This window comes from Pituophis catenifer, unplaced genomic scaffold (genome assembly GCF_029215685.1).
Source record: "Pituophis catenifer annectens isolate HBS135680 unplaced genomic scaffold, rPitCat1.0.hap2 SCAF_1, whole genome shotgun sequence".
Lineage (NCBI taxonomy): Eukaryota > Metazoa > Chordata > Lepidosauria > Squamata > Colubridae > Pituophis > Pituophis catenifer.
In genome coordinates, this window is record NW_027256881.1 from 117,236,209 (window position 1) to 117,243,367 (window position 7,159).

General features: G+C 39.6%; 1 long non-coding RNA gene across 1 annotated transcript; it reads left to right on the forward strand.

Moving 5' to 3' along the window:
- Positions 1-1,173: 1,173 nt before the first annotated feature.
- Positions 1,174-6,252, forward strand: LOC139324733 (uncharacterized). The gene is made up of 5 exons (XR_011601069.1): positions 1,174-1,205; positions 3,759-3,797; positions 4,112-4,167; positions 4,281-4,374; positions 6,189-6,252. It is a non-coding gene; the product is annotated as an uncharacterized lncRNA (long non-coding RNA).
- Positions 6,253-7,159: the final 907 nt, after the last annotated feature.

Sequence of the window (7,159 nt, forward strand, 5' to 3'; positions counted from 1 at the left end):
TGAGCCCCACTGATGACAATGACATCATATTTTGAAGTGCTGAACTCCATATCCCCCACAGTCCCACTGTTCCACACACGCTGCAACCGCACTCCAATGACTGGTTTATTTATATGAATCCTTTCTTTCCTATAACTAATGGACAGAATCTTGTCAAACTTGAGCTGTAACCTCCTAACTACTAGCTATGCCCTGAGAGAGTCTAAGCGTGTGGCTACCTACCCTGAACCTCTTCCTTGCTCCCCCATCTAGCTTGGCGCTGTGCAGTCTCTTGATATAACTCTCAGAAATCTCTGTGCTGCCCAAACTCTCCCCCACTGCTCCTTCAGATTCAGTCCTGGTCACCTAATCTGTTCTTAAAGCTTTTTCAAAAATCAAAAGGCATGGAGCTAACTTAATTTTGGGAAGAATATTCTGTACAGAGGGCATCACAATTGAGAAGACACGTGTCCTGAGACCCACCAAATGTAGAACTGTAGCCGCCCTGAAGTTCTTTCAAGAGAAATGGGCAAATAAAGTATGGTGGAGCAAGAGCCATACTGTAATCGGACATCTCTCCAATTCTGTTCACTCACCTCTGCACCACTTTTTCAGTCTAAATTGTGCATATTTCTCCAGAGATCTTCCTCCTTTCTTCAATGGCACTATTTTTTCTATGGCATTTTTCTTGTTAGGTCATCCTTTGATTCCACCAAATGCATCAGTAGGATTATATACTTAGGTTTCTCCCAATATTGAAAAATAGATAAAACTCTTGAGTAACATTCATTCATCTGATCAGCGTGCTTTGCTGATTTCCTTTCTGAGGTCATGCTTCATAATAGTGCTGACAGATAGATAAGCTCACAAAGGAGAAGTAAATAAAACTTATTGGTGGGCTGAATGAAAGCTATTCACAGAGTTTTTTCTCTGTGTGCACGCTGACTGTACTGATCCTTACTCATTGCGGACTGGTAGCTTACATTTTATTTTTATTTAACTGCATTTATATAGCTTAGGTTTAGATTACAATATTTGTTTGCTTATTTGTTAATTTATCTTATTTAATATCACACTTGTTTACTTAATTTAGTTGAGCTTATACACACTTTATTTGTTTATTTCTTCACGATATATTTGTTAATTTAGTTTGGATTAGTTTAGTTTAGGACATTGACTTCATCATGGAGACATTCCGATATTATGCTGGGAAAGCTCTCTTTGAGGTAAGAGATGTTCTGTTTTATTTATTTATTTATTTGTAAACTTGTATGTCTGACTCTAGGATTTAGGATTCAAAGGGGTAACTTGACAGGTAACATGACATAAGGATAATAAATAATAATAAAATAAAACAGGAATCAGAAGAATGTAGGAACAAGCAAAATTGTTTTAGAATAATTTTTAGAATAACTTTTGAACCCGAATATTTTAAAAATATTTCTACATCTTCTTTCAAGCCCTTTCTTGGTGAATTGTGCTAATATCTTCAATTTAAGCACATCCACAGGATAGCTTTCCAGAAAGGCTGGGAAACATGGCTCTGTGGCCTTGCTTGGGGTGCACAGGAAAGCACATAGTTGTAGGGATGGTTAGAGTCCTTAAATCCCTCTTCCTAATTCATTTTTAACATTGCTTGCCTCTCTTAAATTTTATATATGGTGCTTATGTTTTTTTATTTCATTTGTACAGCTCCTATAGTCTCTGTGGGGGGGGGGGAGAAGGGAGATGGGCAGTTCTTAACAGTTAGTGAACATTGTCGCTTCATTATCCCATGTTCCTTTTTAGCACTAGAGAAGGTTCAGCGTGTCCTTCATCCCTTTTTCAATACACCAGGTGGATGGCCCAAAGTAGTGGGGCAGGGGAGAGAGTCCCCCTTCCTACTGTTTTTGGCTATGACAGGTGGAGGCAAAATGGTGGAAAGGATGCTGTCCCCTCTACCATATACCTGCTCCCATGATAAACAAAACCCATTTGTTTACATCCTCATTTGTGCACAAAAAGGTACAGTACAGTCCCCTCTGTACAACAAAACACCTGAGAAGGAAAAGCAGCCTTTCAGAAAAGCAGCCTCTCAGTCCATATGCATTGACTATGGATTGGAAAAGGGCCTTTGAATTGGGAAGGAAAATGGCCGAAAAAAATATTAGCATGCCAAACCATAGGGTTGATACTATGGCCACGTTCATGCAGCACAGCACATCTACTGTCTGTATGGAGTCGAGAAGTGAATTGAGAGTCTTTTATAATGTTAGGTACTATGAGCACATATCAGTTCTATTACATCTGGCTAGACACATTATCTGCTTTTTTGGCAATTTCTTTAGGGAAATTGTAGAAAAAGTGATGGGATTCAAGACTTGGGCAGAAACTGCACTGGTTGCCCCTGGTGGATGACAGTCTCAAGACCTGCTTGGAGACGTGCATCCTTCTTGGTTTGTTTACATTTCTAGGGGGCCTTCATTATTATTAAGCAAAGTATCCTGGGCTGCTTTCAAGGGTTTGAAGTTGAGAGCAAGTAATGATTCTGCTACTTCCTGAGTGGATGGTCCAGTTGATGGAAATAAGGTTGAAGTAATCTAGTGGCTGCTCACTTGAGTACATGAAGCTGCTGAGATGAGGTCATCCATCCATTTGGAATGTAGAATCACTGATATACTGATGATAACCAGTTGCAAATCCCCTGGATGTGCCAGGTGAAACTCCTGAGCTAGTACTTGTAGTTAGGCTCTAAATGAACAACCTGAGATTGAATCCTATGTCCAAAAAAGCATTTCTCACTACACACAGCAGTGGAACCAGAATAGTACATGTACCAATATCTTCTATGATAATCAGCCCAGAACTGTATCAGAGGAAAGATGGATATAAACTGGGCCAGACTGGCTGATTTAACAGTATTTTTGTACCACTTACTCCATATGAATTCTTGACAATGTACAAACAGCTGCATAAAATCCATGCAATTAGTAGTCAGGAGGCCCAGAGTCACCTTACACCAAACTAGAGATGGAAGGATTCTAGCCTCTGACCAAGCTGTCAGCAACACATCCTCAGAGACATTATCAATTTTTCATACAGCTAGGTTTATATTGGAAGAAGACGGCCATTATAATATCACTTTAACAGCAGAGTAACTAAAGGCAACTTCAATTGTCCCCAGTTGGCTACAGACAAAAGTCAGGTGATGTCATGAGAATCGTTTTTTAAAAGTGGTTAACAGTAATTAGTGAGGGTCTTCATGCTATTTTCAAACAATATGGATACAATCTGGCAAATTGTGTAGCCTATCAAAATCTGCTCCTTTTTCCTCACACCAGCTTCAAAGACACACCCCTCCCCATAAACAAATAAATAAATCAGTAAAATCCCAAGCAAATTCAGTTTCGCCTACATCATATCATATGTATTAAGAATTCAAATCAAATTTTAATATAGTTCCTTCCAGATGCCAGTTTTGAGATAAAACAATTTCTTAGAAGGATTATATGCAAGATTAGTATTTTTAAAAATCTATTTAGAGCTAGAGGATTAAATTTTTATTCCTGACAGATTTTTACAAATAGAGCAAAATAATTATTCTCAGCAGCTTCATTTGTAATAGTGTATATAAGGATTGCTTAAAAATCTAAATTCACCATACTTTGTCCCAGCTACAAATATGAACATTTTGGTTTGAAAAGGCATATAGTATATAAATTATTTTGAAAACTAGGGTAACTAAATTCTCCTCCTGTAGTTGGGTTGCCCTCAATGTTCAAAATGTCTTTTTTTGCAAGTACTAGCTCCAGAATACAAGCAACATCAAAGAGACAAAGGTGAGTAACCAACATATTGTTTTTGTAGGTACCTGTAGTAGAAGTGGGGACAGAAGGGCAGTCTTTCCTCTGTACCCAGAGGGGAAAAAACCCCTTCCTTCAGAACTACTGTCTTTGGGAGAGGCTCCCTTTAAGTTAATGGGAATCAGATTGAAAAAGATCTGTTTCCCTATGCTAATTACAGACAAGATTACATTTTAAATGCACTGTGCCATTTTTAATGACCAGTCTTAAATTGCTGTATCATTGGTGGCTTAATATGTAATGTCATGAATATTGTGTAATAGCACAAGTGTTTTTCCATAAAAATACAGAACAAGGAGATGTAATAAGAGAAAAACACCAAAAGATAGCCGAGAAAAATGCCATGGTAAGAGATGTAAATAATTCATTTCCCTTACAATCCTGTTTTAAGCGTCTCTTTTTGTCTGCTTATTTGTATTCTATAATTGATGAACGCTTCTTGTAATTTCTGCATTTTAGTTGGAAGAAGAAAACAAATTCTTAGGCAGCAAAGTTGCAAGCCTTGAGGAGGAAAACAAACACTTGAAAAAGAAATTTAGAGAAAGTCAAGGATGTGAGTTTAATTTTAACTTAATATTTTAATTATTTTCATATTAAAAACAAAAGTGATTTATTTCTTGTTAAGTTTAGCTTTACAAGTACTAGTTATTTTGTTATTTTTTTGCCAGAGCTGGAAAAAGAAAAATGAAAACATAGATACTATATAAATAGAAAACTGTGATTAAATTAGTAACCTAATTAGTGGACTAAATTAATGGATAAAGGAAATGCTGTGGATCAGTGGTGAAATCCATTTTTTTTTACTACCGGTTCTGTGGGCGTGGCTTGGTGGGCATGGCAGGGGAAGGATACTGCAAAATCTCCATTCCCAACCCACTCCAGGGGATGGATACTGCAAAATCCCCATTCCCTCCCCACTCCTGAGGGAAGGATATTGCAAAATCTCCATTTCCACCTCAGTCTGGGGCCAGCAGAGGTGCTATTTGCCGGTTCTCCAAACCACTCAAAATTTCCGCTACCAGTTCTCCGAACTGCTCAAAATTTCCACTACCAGTTCTCCAGAACTTGTCAGAACCTGCCGGATTTCACCCCTGCTGTGGATATAATATACTTAAGAGTTCAGTAACACATTTGACAAAATAGACCACAGCCTACATCTTGATAAGATAGAACAATATTGGATAGACAGTACCATCACAGATGGATTCACGATTGGCTGACCAACCGCACTCAGCATTCAGCCCTCAATGAAACTACATCTACCTGGAGAGAAGCATGCAATGTTTTTTTCTTGGGCTCGTGCTCTTCAACATGTTTATCAATGATCTAGATCCATGATGGGGAGCCATATTGATGGGCATGTGAACTCAGCTCCGGCATGCATGTGTGCGCCGGCCAGCTGATTTTCAGGCCTGCCTTCTGGGCCCACCGGAAGCCAGGAAACAGGCTGTTTCTGGCCTCCGGAGGGCTTCTGTGTGTGTGTGTGTGTGTGTGTGTGTGTGTGTGTGTGTGTGTGAGTGTAAGGCTGTTTTCACCCTCCCCAGACTCTTGAAAGGCTCTGGAGCCTGGGGAAAGCGAAAAATGGGCCCACCGGGCCATCACGTGCCAAAAGCAGAGGAAGCGTGGGGGAGTTGTGCGCACGTCAGGGGGGTGGGGAGCATAGAATTATGGGTGTGGGCACACGTGCGACCTCTCCCCCTGATTTTGGTATGCGATGGCAAAAGGGTTAGCCATCACTGATCTAGATGATGGGAAGGGGACCTTGGCAAATTTTCAGGAGAAAAGAAATGCAGAGGTGTAGTATAGACACTATCTGTCTCAACAGTAGTAACTGAGAGGAAGCTAGGTATCCTAGTGGACCACCACTTAACTATGGACCAGCAGTGTGCTACAGCTATCAAAAAAGTCAATGCAGTTCTAGGCTGCATCAACGGGGAATAGTATCAAGATCACAAGAAGTGATAGTAAGGCAATTAATCAATGGAATAGCTTGCTTCCTGGAACTGTGGGTACTCTATCACTGGAGGTTTTCAAGAAAAGATTAGATATCTATTTGTCCAGAATGGTATAAGAATTCCTGCTTTGGGCAGAGGGTTGGACTAGAAGACCGCTAAGGTCCCTTCCAGCCATATGATTCTGATTCTTGGTAATGAGAAAGCAGTTACTGTTAATTACAGCAATTTTACATACAAGGAAGGGGAGAAGAAAATGTATTAAGTTTTAATCAGATACAGAAGTTATACTGTGGGGTCCTTGGTGCTCTCTGAGCTTGGTTGTTTTCTTGCAGATATTTCATTACCCAGCTAAGTACCATTATCAGTACACATTTATAGCCATTTTTTTTTATCTTATGCTCCCTTCCCCCAGGGATTAGGAGATGCTGACAGCAATGATAGAAGGCAAGAAAGGGAGTACAATTATGTTGTAAGTGAATGGAACTCTTCTTTCAGAAAACTTTAAAAATCAAACAGCACCACTGAAATTCATATTTAAAGTATTCATATTTTAAGATGAGAGGACTTCCGGTTGACGGCACAGCAGGAACAGACTGGAAAATAACGGGCTCTGATGAGCCATGCGAAATCCAGCTGGATGAACCGCTGCTGGGAGGCTTTTTAGCCATAGCCCTCTTGCAGGGATAGGAGAGGCCATAGCCCTCTTGCAGAAGAAAGGAGAGGCGTTTTGTGGACTGCAAGGAATTGGCAATTTCCTCACAGGAACAGAAACAGCTCTCCCGAAGCAGCAGCGGGGGTGGTGGCCATCTTATGGTGGCCACCTTGAAGCTGGGACAGCCAGACCCAAGAATTGAGCTGGAGCAGCATTTGGACAGAGTGCTAGAACTGGGTGAGATAATTGCCGATTTATACAAGAAAAAATTGAAATTGGAATCTTAAAAGAAATTCCTGAGCTTGGACTAGTGGCTATCTAGCATTTGGAGGGGAAAACACATGTGGAAAGAAGAAAAAACGGAGACTGTAATACAAAAAGCCCAAGAGGAAGTTTCTGGATATTTTGATAATTAATCAGACGTGACAATTTTGTAACAGAATAGAAACGGAGAGTGCCATCTGCTGGAGGAAAGAAAAAGTACTGTAATAAAAAAGTACTGTAATACTCTATTTAAATAGATAAAACAGAAGAAATACCAGCTGGAAGACTCGACCTTGATTATACAGAAGATAATTTGTGAGAACATTTAAGGAGTGACTGTGTTTTACATCTGAGATTTTGTTTCATTTCCCTTCTCTCATGGAAGATTGCTACAAAATTGAGTTGCACATATATGAAGTTAATTTTGATGTTTAAAAGTATGTGTGAATCTTTATTAGTCAAAAAGA